The sequence below is a fragment of the Haemaphysalis longicornis genome, unplaced genomic scaffold (assembly GCF_048455015.1).
Source record: "Haemaphysalis longicornis isolate Haplotype H1 unplaced genomic scaffold, Haemaphysalis longicornis Haplotype H1 scaffold_5, whole genome shotgun sequence".
Taxonomy (NCBI): Eukaryota; Metazoa; Arthropoda; class Arachnida; order Ixodida; family Ixodidae; genus Haemaphysalis; species Haemaphysalis longicornis.
The window spans coordinates 27,963,823-27,984,950 of NW_027526385.1; the positions used below are offsets into that span (position 1 = coordinate 27,963,823).

Here is a 21,128-nt window from a genome sequence, read left to right on the forward strand (position 1 = left end):
AGAAAGCAGACGAGAACAAAAAGACGTAAAAGGTACAAGCGTCGCGCTTGTGCCTGTGACGTCTTTTTGTGATGGGCCGTTTTTTGCGTGGCACGAAGATATGGATTATTGGTTTCACACTCTGAACTGGGTGTTTTTTGCGATGAATTGAGGTTTCAATTGAAGATTTCAAACACTTCTTTCGCTACTGTGGCTGCACTCTTACAATGAATTCAATAAAATGAGCCTTATCTAAGCAAATGCATCCCGTCCAGAACACGGTAACTTGCTGTTTGTAAAATATTGAGAAAGCTTGTGAAGGCTGCGGTTTCCAGCAACGTTTCTTTGGACAGACCGTGTCATGGTGCGCGGTATACAGCAGTCAAAATCAGCGAATTCTACTCCACCTAAAAACTGTCACTGCACCTCCTGAGCCAAATTCCCAACTCCCTGGCAAAACTCGAATTGCAAATCAATAAAAATTTTCAGGAACTTTATTTATTTATTTATTTAAAGATACCTTACAGGCACCTATTGCAGGTGATTGAGTAAGGGGGGACGACAAAGGGCAAGTGTCGCGACAGCATTGTAAGATAACATCAAATTTCCAAAAATAAAAAAACAGAGCCACAAATAACACGTTATATGTCAATGAAGAGAAAAATAAGATAACGCACAAAAAAAGGCCATTTCAAGTTGCACATGGGAACATTGCAGATAGGAAGAAAAAGAGATATGTGGAATACAACTCAGTAGAAAATGCCTTGTACACACGCAGCCAAAATTTATCTATAGCAGAGCGTACAAAGCAAATTGTTCTTGTTTGTAAAGACCGATTAAAAACAGAATGTTATCTCGTACGTATAAGGACATTATACAGTACAAAAATGCCTGCGATCAGAAAGTGTGAAGCTGTAAAAAAGAAAGCGCGTGCTGTGCTATCAAACAACAAATGACCTTAAGCTGAGCCGGGGAGAAAAGGGAATCATAACAAATGATTATAAACACATTGGAGCGATACAGGAGGTGGCACAAAAAGATGTAAACAACCAAACTACAGTTTCTATGACGTAAAGAAAGAGTGCAGAAGTTGTCGGAATTTTTCTGGTTATGATTGAGATGGGATGTCATGCATCAACTCCAAATTACAATGCATAAACACGAAAGCGTATATTTCTTGCCTTGGAATAAAATTATTTTAGCTGAAAAGTTATATATGCCTTTAATTGCGTCCGTCTCACAGGCGCGAACAAACCAGGTGGACTAAGAAGTGCTTTCAATTGCCACTTGGGATATCTCGCGTAGTCGGTTGAAGGTGAGCAGTCGGATGTCTTGCGCAGACAAGGACAGCCCGCATTCACGGTCAATAGTATGCTTGACTCTAACGTTCATCAGGGAATCCATGCCCATCTGACCGAGAGTCACGGCAGGGTTCAGCTCCGAGGGGTCCTTGACACCTGCGAATCATGAACCGCAGTCAGCCATCGCAGGGAGCACGAAAAGCTAAACTGGAAAAGCAAAAAAAATACATTTTTACATAGTGTATTTGTCTGGTTTTAGGGAATGCCCGAAATACTCGAGCTCTCGACTTGATATAAGGAGTCGATCCACACGGTGTGCGTGACAGCATTGTAGTCATTACCCTTCGTTGGGTCGTCGCGACAGTGGGGAGACGGTTTAACATCCCGAGTATTATCATAATATTGTCACGAAAATAAAAAAGAAGAGCAAAGTGCAGTAAACCGTCCCCATAAGAAATACTGTCCCCATAAAAGTGCACAGTCTTAGGTTATATTCACACATCCCACAAGAAGCGGTAAACAATTATACAACTAGGTTCTGGCTTGGTTCCTTTGATGTTGGATTTGATTGTGGAAAGCTTCGCATTCCCCCATAATTGTCGTTTGAATTTTTGAAGTAGCTGCCATGCAAACAACATTTGTCATCCCCTGTTCACCACGTCAACAATGCTCATAGTGTAGCTCCTAGTGTCACTAATGCTGTAGCTGAATGCGTACCTCATAGCGTAGCCTGCAGCAATAGCTTCTAGAATACGCGTAGTTCTTTGGTGGCTACAACAGCACCGGGGTTCCGCAAGCGACGTGGCTATTCCCGCAACAATTCTCCCACCTCAATAAATTGGAAGACTAGCTGACAGCCTCTGCTGGCAGAATTACCGCACTATCTCAGCGTGCACGGTTGACAGAATCGCTAAACTCTACAGTAACTAGGTCTTCTGTTCTAAGAATTCAGAGGATGCCAACTTTTTCAATAGGGTAGTTACCGCGACAAGGTACCTTTTCAGTAGCCTTCTGCGTGGAAACTCCTCTCACAAGAAATAACGGTATATGAATTATAATAGACTTGTGCACACGCACCGAAAATTTCGGCGATTATCTCCACAAGATCCCGCTGCTTCCTTTTCATCGCCTTTAGGGACCGGGTGCCTTTCACCACGCTCGACATAACCGGTTGCCCTTGTTGGAGGAAGGCGTCCATTACCGCCAAGCAGGATGCGATCCGCTGAGGAACTGAGCCGTCGATAGGGGTACCTTCACCGTAAGTGTCATGGCTGTAGCCAACATCGGCCACCACACCCCACTGGATTGCAAGTCCTGCAATACAAAAAGAAAAAAAATGAAATCCAGTTCCGCCCAGTGCGAAATTTACAGAAACAGCGCCGCTGTGGTTCTCCTGTTTCGGCTCTAATGTCAATGGTTGCTCGCTTGAGAACGTCAGCGCCACCGCCGCTCAAATTTTACGGTTCGCGCAAAACAACAACAACAACAACAACAAAAAAAAAACGGTTGCTAAACGACGGCGCTGGAAGTCTTCTTCCTGTATTTCTCCCCTAGCGGAAGGGAGACAAACCAGCCCCGGCGAAAGGACTGCGCTCGTTATCGGTGGCTCTGAAATCCGGTTTCTGCGAGGCCACCGGTGGGCCAGGAAATCTGCTCCTACCCCAGCGCGACGCGCACCCTTCTGCAGACTTACAAAAATGCTTGACCTACAATAATACGGCTGTTAAAAGTTCACAATCAAAGACGATACGCCAGGTATCGTTAAATTGCATTCTCCTCGAACGTACCCGGGTAAGTGTAGTCTAATGCGCATCGCATCAAGATTCCGATCAGGTGGTGGTGGTGGTGGTAAACTTTATTCACAAAGGTAGAAGAGGAGGGGGTGGAGTCAAGGGTGGAATCCTATTTCCAGGACTCCAGTGGCGAAAGCCCCTAGCTTGGCTCTTTCCAGCAGTTCTCGCTGACTGGAGAGGTCCGAGCTGGACAGTGCCGCTTCCCAGGACTCTATTGATGTCTTGTAGTTGTTCTGTTGCCATATGGTCGGGCAGTTCCATATAGAATCTTGATGGGTATGCTGCTTAAGACTGTAATAATGGTTGACCACACACGCAGGGTAAAGGTTTTAGACAACCATAGGTGAAAAGTTTTGATGAAGCAGTTTGGAAGGCGAGAGAATCACGATGCTCTTTTGATTCTTGCCGGAATGAAACATGCTTTGGTGGTATTGTCGAGAATATTTTGTTTATACAGCGACGATCAACGCAAAAATCATTCAGGGCACGAAGACCGCAATGCTCACGGCGCACTGCACGGAGAATTCATTGAATAGTTCCCAAAAGGAACGTTGTTACCGCTTCAGAACGTATGCAAGAAGTCATAAATGCATTCCCTCCCATCCTTCGCTAAACGATGTTACCGCACTAGCTCATGCGACTCCGCCCCCGCGAGATCCTTTCAGCTCGGCGGTCTACCTTGCGTTTGTTAATGTCAGTCGAGAAGTTGAAGGAAACTGCCACCGCAGGCAATGAAGAAATCTACCCGCTTTCAACAGCCGTCGGGTGTTTTACGAGAGATGGGACAGGCGCATCTGGTTAATATCTTTAATTTAGACAAAAATCTTACATTTAGCTCGTTGCGCTCAGGGGAAAAGATATGTTAAGTTATTTTGTGGAAAAATTTTTCCTCGTTTTCAAAATAAATCCCAAAAAGGCTCGGATCACTGGCGCGTTGAGCGGCTCGCGGAAAGCTTGAAACTTCTACCACTGTAAAACAAATACAATTGCAGGTATCAACCTAGTTAATTTTACGTAAGCACTTTACAAACTCCCAAAAGATTTAGCGTATTCGTGTTTGGCTTTCAGAGCTAATTATTTTAATAAAAATTCCCATATAAAAAAGTTCTGAAAATTGCCCAAATGTGGGGCTTTTTTTCTCGGAATCTATACAAGCAAGGTAATTTTGCTTTTTTTACACTTATTCGTCCACCCTTGTTCAATCGTTGTGAAAATTTTAGTTTCTGTTGTCAAGACAGTTCAATTTGAAAGAGAACTGTACTGGAATTAGGTAACGCATTTTGGTATATTTTGAAAGCCTATTGAAAAAAGGGTTTTTGCTTTCTAACGGCCATTTCTCGCCCTTCCTCGCGGTCGTAAGGTATTTACATACCACTAATTATGTCACCGCGATACTGCTAACAAGGCCATATTTGGCGCCTTGTAGCTGAAAAACAACACCAATAGTGCAACATATTTTTGACGTAGGTTATAGAAAGCAAACTCGGATTTTATTAGTAAAAGTTCGCGAAAATCTATGGCTTTTTTAATGGGCTTTAACAATCTACCAAAACGCGTTACCTAGCTGCAGTAGTGTGTTTTGTTTCTTTAAATTGGACAGTCTTGACCCCATAACGTAAAATTGGCACGAAGATTGACCAAGTATAGAAGAATAACACAAAAAGGTTCAACAACTTAGCTCGTTTAGATTCCGACAAAAAAAAGCCACACGTTTTGGCAATTTTCAAAACATTTACAATCAGGCAATAACGAATACGTTTGTCCATTCGCGAGTATGCAAAGCACTTACATAAAAAGAACTAGGGCGATAGCGTCAGTAGCCTTTGTTTTAAGTGGTAGAAGTTTCAAGTTATCCGCGAGTCGCTCAACGCGCCGGTAAGCGGAGCCGTCTTTGGGAATGTTTTTCTGAAAGGAAACTTTTTTCCCACTAAACCTTACATATGCTTTCCCCTGTGCGCAAGGAGCTATATGTAAAATGTTCTTCAAAATTAAAGATGTCTACCAAACACGCCTGTTCCGTCTCTCGTGAAAACATCCCGTAGAGACGATTACTGCAAATATCATTGTTCTCCCACTTATCAATGCTAAAAGTGTGTACGAACACAGTCATAAAAAAATTGACTGCCTATGTGCTTACTTCGACGCTAATTTGGAAATTTCGAGAGTCGATAGTCTTCTACAGCCTCTGCCACGTGGCGTACCCACATCTGTTCCACGCCACGCACTCCCGCTCTTCTCCTCCGGTCTCCGTTCCCCCAAGATAAACGCAATACAGTTTGCTGTAGGCAATTCAATTTTCCCTTGTTCGCACTCTCGGTGTACCGTCACTTGAGACTAACTGCGAGTGTTTCGCTTGGCGTTCGAGCCATTAGCTCAAGACTTCAGCGCTCTCCCTTTCAGTGTTCTGTTAATAAAATAGGTTTTTAACGCGTTTCCTGTGTTTGCTATCGCCAAAATTACTTTTTTATTAAAATAATATTACCTGTATCAGTTACGTAGTTATGTCTTTCAGCAAATATGTCATTTTTTTGCTGAACAGTGATGACAAGTACGAAGTGCGCTACCTGATTTAGTTGTTCCTAAATGTTTTATCTATATAAATGTCTTTTAGGTATTGATTTTAATTCGCTCGGGCGGCCTAAACGGGGGTGAGACAGTCAGTCAGACAGACGTGCATACACACAGACAGCCAAACGACAAAAACGGTCGCCATCCCGCCCTGCGAAAGCGGATGTGCAGCGCAGTTGTTGTAAGCCACTACACATGCTCTGAAATGTTCGTCGTTGTCTCGCCGGGCTTTTCTCTTGCACTCGGCTTCTCTGGCGGCAAACGTTGGGTCCTGACGCATCCCCTCGCCATCTTGCGGAGAACTGCTGGTCCTGCCTAGCCTGACGCATTCGGTAGACCTCGAATAACGTCAATGCCCCTCTACTTTCGAGAGTAGCTGCAAACATAACCTTTCTCAGAACACATGAGAGGGGGTTTGCATTGTTCACCGGCGCCTTATTATCCATTATGCAGTTTAGATGCTTGTCATGGGGTCTTTATCCGAATGCTGAGCTCTATGCTGCACGCCTGATTAGCCTGACACACGCGCTTGGTGCCTCCGGCGATAACTGCGGGGTCCTGCCTGGACTTTTTTTTTTTACTACGCAAAATTTTCTGACCAACGAGAGGCTAACACCTTCACTGTAAAAACGTCTCGTCTAAGTAGCCCAAAGAAGGCCTATTTTTAATTCCACAACTGATTGGTAGCCGAACCTAACCCCTACAACAGAATTCCAACAACAGTGTCCGCTCACCAGGAAGCCCGTCGGCAACACGGCGCTCGCAAATGCGTTCCATGGCTGAGTTGGCGAAGCCGTAGTTCGTCTGCCCAGCGTTGCCCCTACCGCAAGAGACGGACGAGAAGGCGACGAAGTGATCCAGTTCGGTGCAAATCTCGCGAGACAGTTCGTCGAGGTTTCTGGTGCCAAGAACTTTGGGTCGGCACACCTGCTCGAAACTCTCCGCTGTCTGGTTCTGCACGCTGGCGTCGCTGAAGACCTGCACGCAAAAAAGGTTGCCGGTTCCTTCGTGCTCCTTCATCATCAGCGGCACATAAACCGCGACGAGAGGCATGGTGCCCATACAGTTGTACAGATGAGGCCTCTGGAAAGATGCTTGTCGTAGTGATAATGATAGTAAAGACTTGTTGATGTGGAATGGAGAGTAAGGGGGGAGTTCAGCCTCCTCGTTGTAGAAAAGACGGGAGCCAGCGGTGCTTCAAAGGGTCTAAACGTGACGACTTGCTGTTTGTCCGGCGATGATCGGGTTTGTGTGGTCTGCCACAGCTTAAAGTAGAGGGTGTGAAGTGTGTGGGTGACGATAGATAATGCATAGATCTATCTCAAGCTTAAGGAGGTGGTAAGTGGTGAGGGGTAAGTTACAGTACTGGCAAAAAGCGTTGTAAAGGGACGGGTATATGTGGGTGATGATGGGCTGGTTCTAATGGGTTTTGGTTTAGAAGCTGCGCCAGGTGTATGCTTATTAGGTGGATAGGAAACGTGAGGGGGAGAGCATGACCTCCTGAAATGCTGCAGTGGGCCAGGATGGCGTTGTATGTGGGTTCAATGGCTGAGAGGTGAGGAGGGTAAGAATCCGGTTTCGGCCGTGCTGATGGTAACGCCTGGAGTTGGCGATCGCGGGCTGCAGATGCGCTGCTTTATTTCCTGCAAGGCTAGTATGACCGGTCGTCGATATAGTAGTGATTTCAGCGTTGTCAGGGAGTTCGTCAAATATCTTGAGTGCTTGAGCCGGTTGAAGGCCTGCTTGGTGTAGGCAGAATGGATACTGCGGCTTCCAGATGCCAATTTAGTGTTATTTGCTCGTTCGAAGAAATTCGTGATATTATAGAATATCAAAGGTGGTCGGTAATAATAAGCGGAAAACAGTATACATCAAAATGGGGTCATTGGCTTAAGCACACGTGATAAATAACACAAAGGAAATTTTAACTGGATGTTCAGAACTGATTTTTCTGAAGAAATCAGGGAAAAGCAAGGATTTTTGAAGATAACCAAATAAAACTTGCTCACTACGGTAGGAAGACCCACCAGGTTGCAGGATAACTCCTCAGAATTAAACTTGGCACAGCCAACTCCTCATAGGTGCACTCGTCACTAGGGCAAGCAGTCATAGGCCATCTCGTACTACGAAAACTTGTATGCATAGCAACTGGACGCTTGTCGATCTCGTCACTGCTTAGCTGTTTCGTCAACCATGCGTGTACCATTCAAGTTCAAAAATTACAGGAATTCTAGGAATTGTCTACTGATGCCTAAGATTACTTAATTACGCCATTTGGTCATTGCATTAACCTTAGGATTCTCGGTGGCCTTTAAACACGCCAGCTGAGTCAACGTATTCTCTTTTCTTTCTTGCTTTGTCTGAGAAAAAGACGTGAGCGCACTACACTAGCCGCATTAAGGGTGGGGCTTGTAAAAAACCAAAATGTATGAAGACAAAAACTGAAAAAAAAAGTAACACAATTGCAAAGGTGTAACTAACCTAGCACCATCACGTGATTAAACCAAAATTATAACTACTTCATAAATAACTGGAAAATAAGTCACGAAACCTTAAAGGTCACCTTAACATCATCAGCGTCCACTAGAGTTTCTCACTCTCTCTTCCTCTCTTCGACGCAGTAACGAGGGTAGATTGCGTGACTTTCGATTTCGTCATATCATCTTTATTTCTTATTTATATTGTTTCTTTTAAATTTTTCAGTTTTCTGCGACCGACGTTGATTGCCAGATTTTGCTATCAGTACCGTAATGGGAGATTTTTGTTTTCTTACTATTGTTTTGTACCTTGATCTACAGATGGACTATTATAAGAATTAACTGTTCTATTTTTGTCAAACACGCGTTTTTGTGAAGCTACAAAGCATTGCACGCGGCGCGGTTCTCCGCAAAAAATGCCTATGCAATATTAACTGACAATACATCAGATTCACAATGCCTTTTTTAAACACGACGCCCTCCTTTTGTCGGCAAACACTTAGAGCGCGATGGAGCTTTGTCCCAGTGCGCTTTCAACAGCTTCCGCCATGCTTTGGTTGCGTAAAAGAGTAAACTAATATTGGACCTAAAGAAAAGGATAGAATAAGCAAAGGAAGATCAAAACTGAAGAGAAGACCGAAAAGTTGATCCCAGACCCGACAACAAAAATGTATAAGGCACGAATTTTTGTGGAACGAGAAGGAAAATAAGAAACGTACAGCGAAGGTAAACTTAAAATTGCAAGACCAATTCCAGCCAGCACCTGAAGAAAAACAAAACAAAAGAGGAGAAACCAATTACGAGGTCAATAGGACAATCATCCGGTTGAAGCCATCTGAATCCCTCCAACATCCTCGCAAAAAAAGGCTGCGTGTGACGAATTTTCGAGGAATGAAAAGGTCGGTGCGACCACTGTCTCCAGTAGAGGATCTCCTAGAACCAGCTGCCCTCTTTGACCAGTTTCCCTATGACCGTATTTTCTGTGACTAGTGTGCTGAGCCAACCCAGCATACGTAAATATTGTATCCGCCTAGTGTCGTGCACGGAGGGCGGCTGAAAAGGGGTAGTTGAAAAAAAAAATTGTTTTGGAATAAATAAACGTTCGCTAATTTACGCTAGAATGGTGATTGCACCGTATTAGTGTCTTGCTAGTTTTTAGCAGCGAAACCTATCTAAGTAAAATGTTCGCGATATTCTACGAGTTATTATTTCTCACAAAATCAAACCGGGCAAAAAACGCTGGCCTAAATGCGTGGTGTTCATTACGTCAGCAACACTGAGTTTTGGGACATACACCAAACGAAAAATCTCATGGATAAGCAGTGGCCAATACACATAAACGGGTGGACATGGGCCACCTATTTTGCTAGCCTCAACGTCAGGTAGCTGTAACCTTTAGCCGAAGCACTGGTCAATTAAAGTCAAATTCGTACGTCAAGCTGCGCATACTGGTTGGCACAATACCACTCAGAGCTTTACGTTATGCTTAATCACGTACTGTCGCAAATTTCCATCACAACCATGAGGCAAGCAACGTCACACTTGAACATCACTTTGTAGGTCAGTGTCAAGCAAGGTGAAACATATGGTACATCATGTGCGAGCACCAGACAGCTCCGTTACACATCAAAGCTTTACATTCGGTCTTTCGTCAGACTATCACAACTCGGCGTCCTAACGACATGAAGAGCAACGCCATGCTCATAACACGTCAAGCAACGTCGAAGTCGTTCGTCATACAGCGAGTACCACATACGTCGTCAAACACCCGAGGCTTACGCAAGGTGTTCGTCAGGCTAACCCATACCTGCGTGTGCTCTCTTTCTGAGGCGGAAGTATAGAACAAAACGTCTTGGCGGCACCTAATTGGGCTTACGTGCTTTGAAGTCGAAAGCCTGACGATACTTATAAAAAAACTTGTTTGCTGCTACATCGTATTTTCATGTCCTTCTTCGCTTTCATTTCTTTGTGTTCTGGGGTGAATTACTCCGACCGGCTTCTTTTCTGGTACACCCTGTACGCGTCCCTTCCTTCGCTTTCGTTTCTTCTTCTTACGGCAAGAATTACGACACCAAGAACTGTCGCACATGCCTCAGCTTTCCGAGAAGCGGGGTTCTGAGCGGCTGGTGAACAGCCGTTCTGCTCATGTGCATCTCGTTCCGTTGTCACACGGAACGCACTTTTTCGAAAACTTTTGCGTTTCGAATTCACAGTTTTGTGAATTTTGCGACGAAGCAAAAATACCTCTAGAAGGTCCTGATTTCTGATTAATAGGAAATGCACATATTTCAGAAATGGATTTATGAAACGGACAGCAACAACGGCAAAAATTTTGCTTTACGCCGGCAACGTGGACTGTGTTACCGTGAGTCAAGAGAATGAGAATGTGTATCCAGGCAGCTGCAAAAATGTTTAGCGGCGAAGCCCCTTAAAGGCTCGGGCTGTTGGCGTCTCATGCCGTCATCATAACCGACGTCTCATCTAGTCAAGGCAATAAAACACCGAGACACTCGTTTACGCGTCGCGCTAGAACGCAACGCGTACTAAAAATTCGCCGCGTATCTGCTCCTTTTGTTGCAAATGTCGTCAAAAGACGATAGTCTTTGTAGACATTTGCCAAGGAAATTCCCCCCTTTGTTGGCCGCTCACCTCTCATGCTGTTCCTGTACCGTCGTGCTTATCCCAAGGTAAACACTCTAAAGGTTTGCTCAAGGCAATTTGAATTTACCGCGTTCCGCTGCTACAGGCCCCGTTCCTCGATGCCAGCGCTGCAGAACGGCGGAGACGTGCGTGAATAGAGGTGGTCGACTTATAGGTTTATAAAACCGCGTTGCCGGGCTTCAAGTGCGTTCCAAGCAGAACGAGGAACCTAGCTAGCGGAACCTTTCGTTGCTGTTACCACGTGATTTCTCAGATGCCACCAGGAGGTGGCGTGGGCAACAGCAGGCGGCGGTTTTCTGCAGTAGATGTAGAATATCATTTGCTGTCGAAAAACCAAGCATCCATAATTTTTTTAATAAAGGAACACTGTAAATATTTCTAGTGTACTAATTTCCTGTCTTATGTTTGCGTAATGTCTTGTTCTTCTTCAACAAGGTTGACAAGTATGAACATATAAACCGGGCTACACGTTCACGTTTGGCTGTGAGTATATAAGACTATTGCGCAATATAAATCTTACTTTGGCCGGGTGGCTGAATCGAGTCACAGAAAGTCATATGCCGATGACATCGCTGTTTTTTGTAGTGATAGGAAAAGTGTGAGGGAGGTGGTGAACGATCTAAAACGATTTTGCGAGTTGTCTGCCAATGCAGTTAACTGGAACAAGTGCATAGGATTTTGGCACGGTGACTGGCAAAGTAGGCCAGTGTTTTTCGAGAACATGCCTTGGACGACAACTCCGGCCAGGTATCTGGGCATCCCCCTTGAAAACTACCAGGATGCTAGAGAGTACTCGGACGGAAAAACTGATATAGTTAGAAAGAAATTAATATAATGGGGGGGGAAGGGATCTGTCAATGTTTGCCCGTGCATCAGTATGTAATGTGTTTGCTGTTGCCAAGGTATGGCACGTCCTACAGGCGATTTGTATGTCAAGAAGGAACATACAAAAGCTGCACAGAGTGTTTGCGGTGTTTTTGTGGGGCTCAAGTTGGGAGCGCATGAGTCGAACTAATTTGTTTCGCTCGGTGAAAAGTGGTGGATTGGGACTGGTACATTTGTTTATCCGACAAATAGTTTCTAGGTTTATGTTTCTGAGAGATCAGAGAGATTGCTTTCTACGTACTGTGGTACAAGTCCAACTACGTGATGTCATTCCAGACTATGTAGTTTCAACTTCTGAAATGCGATGTGTACGTGTGCGTGGGTTCTTGCGCGAAGTGGTGGATGCTTCAAGGATTTTAAGGGTTAGGTTTTCCTCGGAGTATTTGAGTAGTGTACCGCGGAAACGTTTGTACAAAGATATGATTGATGTGTGTCTGCCTGTTCCGGTTTATCGTCAGTTATATGCAGTGGGTTCAGGAAAAGATGTTCTAAAAAGAGTGAAACGAATGCCAGTACGTTCATCTGTTAAATCTTTCATCTTTAAACTTCATAGCGGCACGCTTCCGGTAAAACCCTGGCGGCAGGAAAAAGGAATATATGTACACCCATGGACACTTAACTGTAGACTATGCCAAAAGCTGGAAACAATTGAGCACATCTTTCTGGACTGTTGGGATGCGGTGTTTCACTGGGACATCCTCCAACGAACCCTGAAAAAAGACTTACCATTAACGCCTTATGGCATTCGCTTTTTGCCCGTAAACAATGATGGAGGCGTGCCCTATGATATGTTCATGGCACTTAGTCTGCATTCTTTGTGGAAAACTCGTATGGCGGTTCAAAATGCCGAAGAGGATGCTCGCACAGTGCGAGAGTACTTCATTGAAAGCGTTGCTTATATAAGAGAAGTTTATCGAGTGATGCCGGAAGAGCCTGAGTGGTTACCCATTCTGGATGTTCTAGCGCAATTTAAGATGTTTTATGCCACTCCATTCAGCCGATTCGTGGCTGGAGCTAGTAATTTGTGTACTGAACAGTGCGTGTTGTGTTGTCGCCAAGCAGGCAATAAAGAAAAAAAAGACAGACAGACAGACAGACAGACCAAAATTTCTGGGTTTAAGTAGCCCAAGAAAGACTATCGTTTTTAAAAAAACACCGGAACACTCTTTTACGCCTCGTCCTGGAACACTTCATAACGTGTACTGAAAAAATAACACTGGGAACTGGTTTACGCCTTGCGCTAGAACGGTTCGTGCTTCGAAGACACAAGGCTGCAGCAAAGCTGTTCACCTCTACCCCACAATGGTTACCTCTCAGTAGGCAAATGTGCCAAGGCGCCAAGAATAGACTTATATACTGCATGCTTCGCCCCTTCCCAGATTTCACGTTAGTGAAGATGGTCCGAGATTTTTTTAAGCTGCGCTCGTCTACGTTACCGCAAAAGCATGACTTAATAGTAAAGGTGTACACGTTTCTTTGTCTCTGAACTGTAGCTTCTGTAACCAACCGGAGACAGTTGATCATCGCTTTGGTTTTGGAAGGATGCGTTGTGTTTCGGGATGTTTTGCAGCGGACCCTTAAAAAGGGCATAGACAACGCCCTACACTGCGCCATTATTGTTTGTGCCAGAAAACTGTTCCGTGCCCTACGATCTTCCTGTGCACATTGGATTGTACAGCACCTGAAAGTGTGGCATGATTGACCGCAATGCGGATGAGGTTCGGGGAATTAAATCAATGTTTCGCAAACAATGTGTGCCTTTGAATAGTGTCTATGCGGCGCAATCGCAAACTAAGGACTGTTTCCATCTACTTGAGATGTGCCTGTGCCTGCCTCTCTTTTGAAATATATGCCAGTTAACGTATTGCCGCTGTGGACACGGTGTCACGGCAGAGGTTTTCGGGCTAGTCTGCCTTGCAATAAATAAAAAAAACTGATGAAAGCCGAGCTCGTAGGGCACTGGGCCGCTGCTATGTGGTCCCGAGTTATGTGCAGTGCTATGGGAACCCCTTTAAACATTAGTTTAAAGGGGTTCACCCCTTTAAGCATAAAGTTAAGTCCTAATGTTCGAAAGGAGGTAAAACCAAGCCATTTGCCAACTGAGAGGGAACCATTGGGGGATAAGGTACACAGCTTTGCTGTAAAAGTCTCGTGGCTTCGAAGCACCAGTCATTCTAGCGCAAGGCGTAAACGAGTTCCCGCAGTTTTTTTAGTACACGTTGCGAAGTGTTCCAGCACGAGGCATAAACGAGTGTCCCGGCGTCTTTTATGGTTGGCAGCGCAGTTAAAATAGTCTTCGAATAACGCAACTCTGCCCACTAGGGATACACCTGTCTGCGGGCGCGCGCTGGTGTCGTATGAGTACGCCCACAGTATTATCCTACAGACCAAAGCAAGCAATATAGCACTACGAAGATGCGACGGCTGCGCGTCATTTTCCTACCGCCGATAATGACAATAGCTTTATTTTGCTTTGGAGTACCCACTCTAGCGCTACTTGTGCTCCTCGTACCAAACTTTGTTTCAGCGAGAAAGGGCTTGACCGACCGCTGCAGCTAATGCATTCCCAAATCATTCCTGTAGCATTCAGCCACATTTATCCCGAACTCCACAAAGATCAATGCGTGTGGTGCACACAGCGAGCCGCACTCACATTATTTGGGGTTGTGATGCTCAACCATAAACTCAGCGCACATTTACGTTTTGGGTAAAATTAAGTAATCATTATGATCATAATCATCAATATTTTGTGAAAGGCAAAACCAATGAGCCTGTACCTGATTCTAGTCGTCACAAACGAGAGGATATGGTCACTCATCGGGCATCGTGAAAGAAGGGTGATCCATCACGAGGTGTGCGGGGACATTGTTTTTTGTTTTTTTTTGTAGCTAGGCCTTAATCACGGTCCACAGGAAAACAGCTTACGGCGGCAAGGTTGAAGATCCCACCGATGGGCCCAAGAGCAGTGGCCTCGTCGATGACGCGGGCGGCTCCGTCCTTAGTCGAGACGTCAGCAGTGCTGATTACGACCGTGGTACCCATAAGTTTCCAGCGGTGCAAGCACAGCCGCTGGTAGCCCGTCCGCACTCCGGAGCGGGAAGTGAGCAGAAGTCTTCGACATCCTCGAGTCACCATCCAGTCCGCTAGCTCCAAACCGAAGCCACCAACACCTCCGATGATTACGTACGACTTGTGCTCATAAAAGTACGTGCGAGCGACAGCTTCCACTGTGAGTGGTGAGGCTTGTACACAATTCCGGTCGGGCTCCTCCGGTCGTACCTGCGATAAGACGCAAGTGAAGTGCCGTCCATTGCAACAATAACACGAAAGGCTCCAATTAATCTGGATAATCTACATTCAGTGGTAGTATTGTTGTATGCAAACTAAACCCGTGGAAGCAAAACTGTGTGAAATAGTAACTTATTAAGCGGTTGATTTTCCCGAAGCAGCAGCCTCACGTCACCAATGAGCACTCCACTCTTTCCTCATGCATAACCATTCAAAATGCTCTAAGGGATGACATGGCCTGTGGTAATAATTAAAACATATTTCGCGAAAAACTAATCACTTAAATTACTTCGGTACCACTATTGCTGTGATTCCAATCCCCATTTAAAAATGTGTAACGCTGTGTGCTCCTACTAGTTGCGTTTTACCTCTGTAATGTTGTATGTCTCTTCTCCTCCTTGGTCTTATTTCTCTGTGTTTATATGGTGCCTACTTCTGCAAAGAGCCCCCCCCCCCTCCTCATGTAATGCCATGTGGCCATTAAGGTGAGAATAAATGAAATAAAAATGAACTAATTCAAAAGAGTGGCAACGCAACTCAAAGTAGTTTTTGTCAACTGGGCAAAAATCTCTGGCTGTCCTTTTGGTCGGTTTCGCGCTCGCAGTCATTACTAATATTTTAATTTACTTTATACGAGTCGGGTTGCGTCATCAACAAACCTGGCAGCCCAGAGAATCGTGTTAGACGAATTGCAGAGCTAACAAAGATGCTGTTAGGCTAAACCGACCCAAATGATATCTCATTGCCGTCACTTCGAGAAAGAATACGTGCGACTGATCCAAGAGAACATGCTTCAGTAAAAAATTACTTGCCTGCGAAAAAATGTAAACGCACTGGGGCTTGAACCCCGGCTGTTCTTGGAAAACGAGCAGCTGTATACCGCTTGGCCACTGAGACCGAACAGAAACGCTGTATGCTTTCGAGAATTCTATTGCTTATGACAATGAAATGAATGGTCCAAAGCAAACACGTAGATCTCGATAGCGGGGGGTGGGGGTCGGCATGGCAGCCAGATTTGTTACATACGCAGCCTGGTCATATGCACTACCGCACGATTCCCTCTGCTTTAGACGTCAAATTGCTTCTGCCTTGCCTCATCGGAACCATTTCTTTCCCTAGCTTTGCAATGTGATCCCTCCAATGGTTTTAACCATGTCACTCGGTAGTCCTTAGCAGAGTATAGCAGCAGCGAAAAAAGAAACAGTGGGGGTGACTAAATTGGTTGCCTTGAAGGGACGCTCCCGCCACACATTCTCTTGACCTTTGCGGCCGCTCCCGTCCCCACTTGACCAGCCACACTGCAAAGCCCCCCCCCCCCCCCCCTCCCCCTGAAGTCATTTCCGCTCACTCGCCATTGCCAGTAACGTCCTGTCGGGCACGCAGGACCACAGCCGAAGCAGGGGCCCTGGACTGAGGGCTCCTCCTGCTTTCAAACGCGAATTTCTTTTGCTTGAATACATGTTTCACCCCCACCCCCCGTCGGTACCTTCACCCCTGAAAGCGGCTCGTACGCAGGTGCTACAGTGGCCTACCCTTCCTCTGAGGGAACTCCCCAGCTCTCCCTCTAGTTCTTGTCCCACTGATATTGTGTACCTCACAACGCGTTTGATGAAACAGAGATATCCAAGTCTTTTGCCTTAAATAAATTTAGTAGCCTCCCTGGCAATGTACTAGAGGGAAGGCATACCCAAAATAAGGGGAAGTATGTTTTTACTCGAGATATAGAATCTGAACTGAAGGCATAGAGACACTGTAAAAGCACCAAAAATTGTGCCTCGAGGAGTTCTTGAGTCATCATGGGTATCATATTTTGTTTTAAGTGTTTTAAGGGCGTAGCTAACACTACACGTGTCACGCGGCGTCACTCAACCAAACGGAAAAGATCACCGCTTCCCTTTGTGGGCACCGAACCTAGGTCCCTCGCGTTGCGAAGGCGATGTCAATCCTAATCCGCCAGAGAGGCACGCGTTCCTTATGTGAAAATAGTTGAGAGTGATCTTTGCACTGCGCCGTTGCCACGGAGGCTGCCGTTACCAGGCCGCAAATACGGAGACGGTAACATAAAAGAACAAAAATAATGAATTAACCCATTAATTAGCCCAAATTAAAGCAAACTCAATCTAGTTTGTCTTAATGGGCCTTTTCAGAGGCTGCAGCGCACTCTCGTGACAACTTGCGGTATCAACGCCAGGCTGGCACTGAAAGTAGTCAAGAGATGGCGCCACAGCCATCTAGCCAACCACTGCCTCGCACCTGGCAGCTTTGACGTTTAATAAAACTGCTTCTATTTTTTGTTTTGATATGGGCTTTTAAAGCGAAGCTTTACTAATCTCGTCCAGAGGCTCCTCCGCCGTCCGCAATTCGACCTTCATTTGACCGCAGCTGCGACAAACCCCTTGCAGAGCACCACGTCCCTCGCCGGGCCCGCTTTCAATGCTGTGCACGAGACGCCGTTCTCAGCCAGTTCTGCTCGAATGAGCGGTGGCGGCTGCGGTCGGAGTGGCTGCTCAGATGAGAAGCAGCAGACAGCCCCCGCTGCCTCACTACCCCGCAGCTACTGGCCCACGCATTCGCCTGTAGGTTGTCTCGGGCTACGTGACTGGTCTTGCAGCCGGCGAAGAGGAAGGCCGCGGTCGCAATCAGTGAAAGCGCGGCCGGATCTCCTCCTGTGAGCATTGCACAGGACCGAACGGCTTTGAACCGTGGTCGGCGAGCAGTATCCGACCGCCCGGCGTGCGCCAAACGATGCTTGTCTACCCAAGCCTAACCACTGTCATGCCTTGCCAATGACCTAGGTACAGCCGTCATACCTGGAGTAACGATGAGTGTATACCTTAACATAATGATTATGCGTAAATTCAAGGTTCCCCAAGTGAAACCAACACTTTACCAGGCTAAACCAATCTTTCGCTTTGCATACTCAGGGTTAGCCGAGCTAAGCCGCAGCCCATTTCTTAATCCGACCCGAAGAATGCAATCCTTCTTTAAAAACGGAGCCGTAGAGTGTGGTTCATTGATTGGGGCAGAAATGGCCTAACATTATTCTCAAAAACTAACTTTAAGTTCTGGAAGTTTCAAAGGAGAGCTTTACGCATATCGTAATAGCGGGTGAGCCCATAATCACGCTTAGGCATGCAGAAACTGAGTGTTTTTGTTGCAGCCGTTTACCCACTAAGTCTGTTCCTGGAGCATAAACCGGTAGGGTTTCAGCGCTGTAATTTTACTCTTTGGACAAGACCTTGTAACGCTTCGAAGCATATTTTGAAGTCTGAGCTCAAAGCAGGCCTGATCCCAAAATAATCCTCCATCGCGGTTAAGGTTTCCTAACTATTACCATGCCTGGAAAATAATGCGCCCATGCACTCCATACAGTAGGCTAACCAGCTCAGCTTTACAGTGCGACTGTTGTATACATGTGTGTTACTCCATTAATGGTTCAATAAAGATGTTTTCATGATACCTTACGTGGTTGTGGTATTTTCGTTCGATCCCGTTCCTCCTCGTGGCGTCGCTGATTGTACGCTGCTTGTTCCTCACAAGTACAGTCTTTGCCAAAAGTTTGTGGGCCACGGCGACCGTGGCCGGAGCAGGCGCGCAGCCGAGCAGGGGCGCTGCGGTTTCCACTGCCGGTTGGTAACGCGGCTAAAGAAAATGAGGGGAAGTTTCTCGCTTCCTTTCGTAGCGCGATAAGTGCAGCAAGGCCGGTTTCTCAGAGCAGGCGCATTTCGCTTCAGCACAGGCACTTTGCGCAGCACTTGCCGCGCCGGACACACTACAAAAGCAAGAGCAAAACTTCCCCTCGCTCTCTTTAGCCGCGCAACCAGCCGACAGCGGCAAGCGCAGCGCCCCTGCTCGGCCGCGCGCTTGCTCCGGCCACGGTCGCCGTGGCCCACATAATTTTGACAAAGGCTGTACGTATGAGGTGTGGCCAACGCATTTCCAAGGTACGTGCAGTGGTGCTTGACATTGCTACGTTGACACGGCTCGTCCTACACCATCCTGTCCGCCATTGTCGCTTGATCTGTGCCCATTTCGCTACGCCCATTCTGCTACGGACGAATTCCACAGTTCCTTCCTTTACGTGTAACTGTCCTCCCGGGCGGTTTTTTACGCATGCTGATTGGGTTGCGAAGGGAAAGTTTTCGGAGTACACTGGAGCGCTTTCGCCTAGTCATACAGAGCTTCGCTATTAAACAAATAAGCGCGACAGCTGCATTGGGGTGACTGACCTCGATGACTGCTTTGCTGGAAATGTCCTTATTTGCCACAAAGTGGAAGGCCTCGGCTGCCTGGTCGCACGTGAACTGGACACTTTCAAATGGTCGCACAGCCCCGGCTACGATGCCTTCTCGTAGCAGTACGCAAACCCGCCGCTTTTCCTCCTTCGTCCGGGAATCATCGGTGAACAGTAACCCTTCGAGCGAGACGTCGTGGAAGATGAGCCATCGGACTGAAGAAGGAGCTTGAAGACTGTTTCTTTGGGCCTCGCCGGGCATCAATAAACGCAAAACTCGGCCTTGTGATGACAAGCAGTTTAGGCCAGCCTGGGGATACCGTGCCGAAGGTAGGCTGATGAGGACGTCAACACCTGCAGTGTAGCATTTTAATGAACACAGAGTGAACTAGGCGGTGGTCCCATCCATCTCCCTCTGTACGCAACTTCTGCTAAGAAAAATTTAAAGCAGCGATTCCTTGATGCTGAAGGCATTGTTACCCAAGACACCGTAGAACGCGCCCCTTGACCCTGTTTCGATATTTTTTCGTGCATGAAAATGGCCACGTGGGTATTTTTTAAGTGCTGCTTATCATTATCTATCACTTTGTGGCCGTTATCAAGATTTCTTTGGTTTAGCCAGAGTTTCAATGGTGGTTAATTTTGGTCGAAGTTCCCCGTCGTAATGCTTTATCAATTTGGTTTCAAGCGGAACTGAAGGCGTAGAGGCCACGCTGATAGGAGTGATATCATTATACAAAAACCGGTAATACCTGCCATTGCTCAAATACAGTAGAAAGACCAAATCTTCAACATTGTTTTTGAGTCTTCTGCTTGACGCGCACACGGTCCTGCCGGCAGTTGAGCCTCATACGTCCAAACCAAAAGACGTGCACTTAGAAGCAACGTTAGGCAATACTTTACGGGACACTTATACACCCCTTCATTTTTCCCATATCACTCCTTTGCAACCTTGCCGGAACACTCTTCAAATTCTACTCACCGTTTCCAATCGTGTGCTGAGCAATGTGTTCTTCAAAGAACAAGTCGTCCGGGCTCATGAGATGGCTGTCTTCAAGGTCGGGGAAGCGCCGCTTTAGACAATCCCTCTCTTCCCTGGAATCTGCAACAAAGGCAAAATAGCTGAGTGCGAGACATCGGACTCAGAACCCTGGAAAATTTCGTGTCACATCGTAATACTTCGTATCCGACAAATCAACTTTCATTATTTGAATAACAAGTCAATTATCTAGGCGCTAACGTCGTTCTATACAATGGTAACATTAAAAATGAACTGTAGAGAAAAACTAAGAATTGGCAGCAGAGCCTATACTCATCATCATTATCATCACCAGCCTATCTACGCCCACTGCAGGGCAAAGGCCTCTCCCATTACTCCCCAATTATCCCGGCCCTGTGCTAACTGCGACCAATTTATCCCCACAAACGTCTTGATCTCATCTGCACATCTAACTTTCTGCCGCCCCCTGCAACGCTTACCTTCTCTAGGGATCCATTCTATTACACTTAATGACCAACGGTTATCTTTCCTTCGCATTACATGCCCTGCCCACGTCCGTTTCTTATTCTTCTTCTTCTTAATTTCTACTATACTATACTATACTAGCTATAACCCACGACATTGCAAACAAGGGATCTTTGTAGGGCAAGCTACCAGACCGGAAATAGTATGCAGTGATGACAGAGACTATGTAAACCAGCTCGACGTACTCAGGTAAGCCATAGCAAGCAGGAATCACCCCGTGAGCTCCCTGCGTCAGATCTAGGAACGCGCACCCAAGCTAGAAAGGAACGTACACTGCTCAACCAGGAGCGCCGAAAGAAAAGTGCGTGACCGTCCACCCTACGAATGAAATTGTCAAACGTGCTTCCTAAAATAAACAGGGTACTACGGAAGTACTATCTCATCCTTAGCCAGTAATGCCCGACGTAAGAATGCCTC

General features: G+C 46.2%; 1 pseudogene across 1 annotated transcript in view; it reads right to left on the bottom strand.

The window, feature by feature from the left end:
• Positions 1 to 534: 534 nt before the first annotated feature.
• LOC144137999 (fatty acid synthase-like) overlaps positions 535 to 21,128 on the bottom strand; it is a 64,379-nt pseudogene continuing 43,785 nt past the window's right edge. Inside the window, exons 20-25 of the transcript XR_013315795.1 lie at positions 20,169 to 20,288; positions 19,182 to 19,540; positions 14,590 to 14,943; positions 6,376 to 6,619; positions 2,358 to 2,594; positions 535 to 1,436 (exon numbers count right to left, since the gene is read on the bottom strand). The product of XR_013315795.1 is annotated as a fatty acid synthase-like (transcript). The remainder of the gene's footprint in view (positions 1,437 to 2,357; positions 2,595 to 6,375; positions 6,620 to 14,589; positions 14,944 to 19,181; positions 19,541 to 20,168; positions 20,289 to 21,128) is intronic.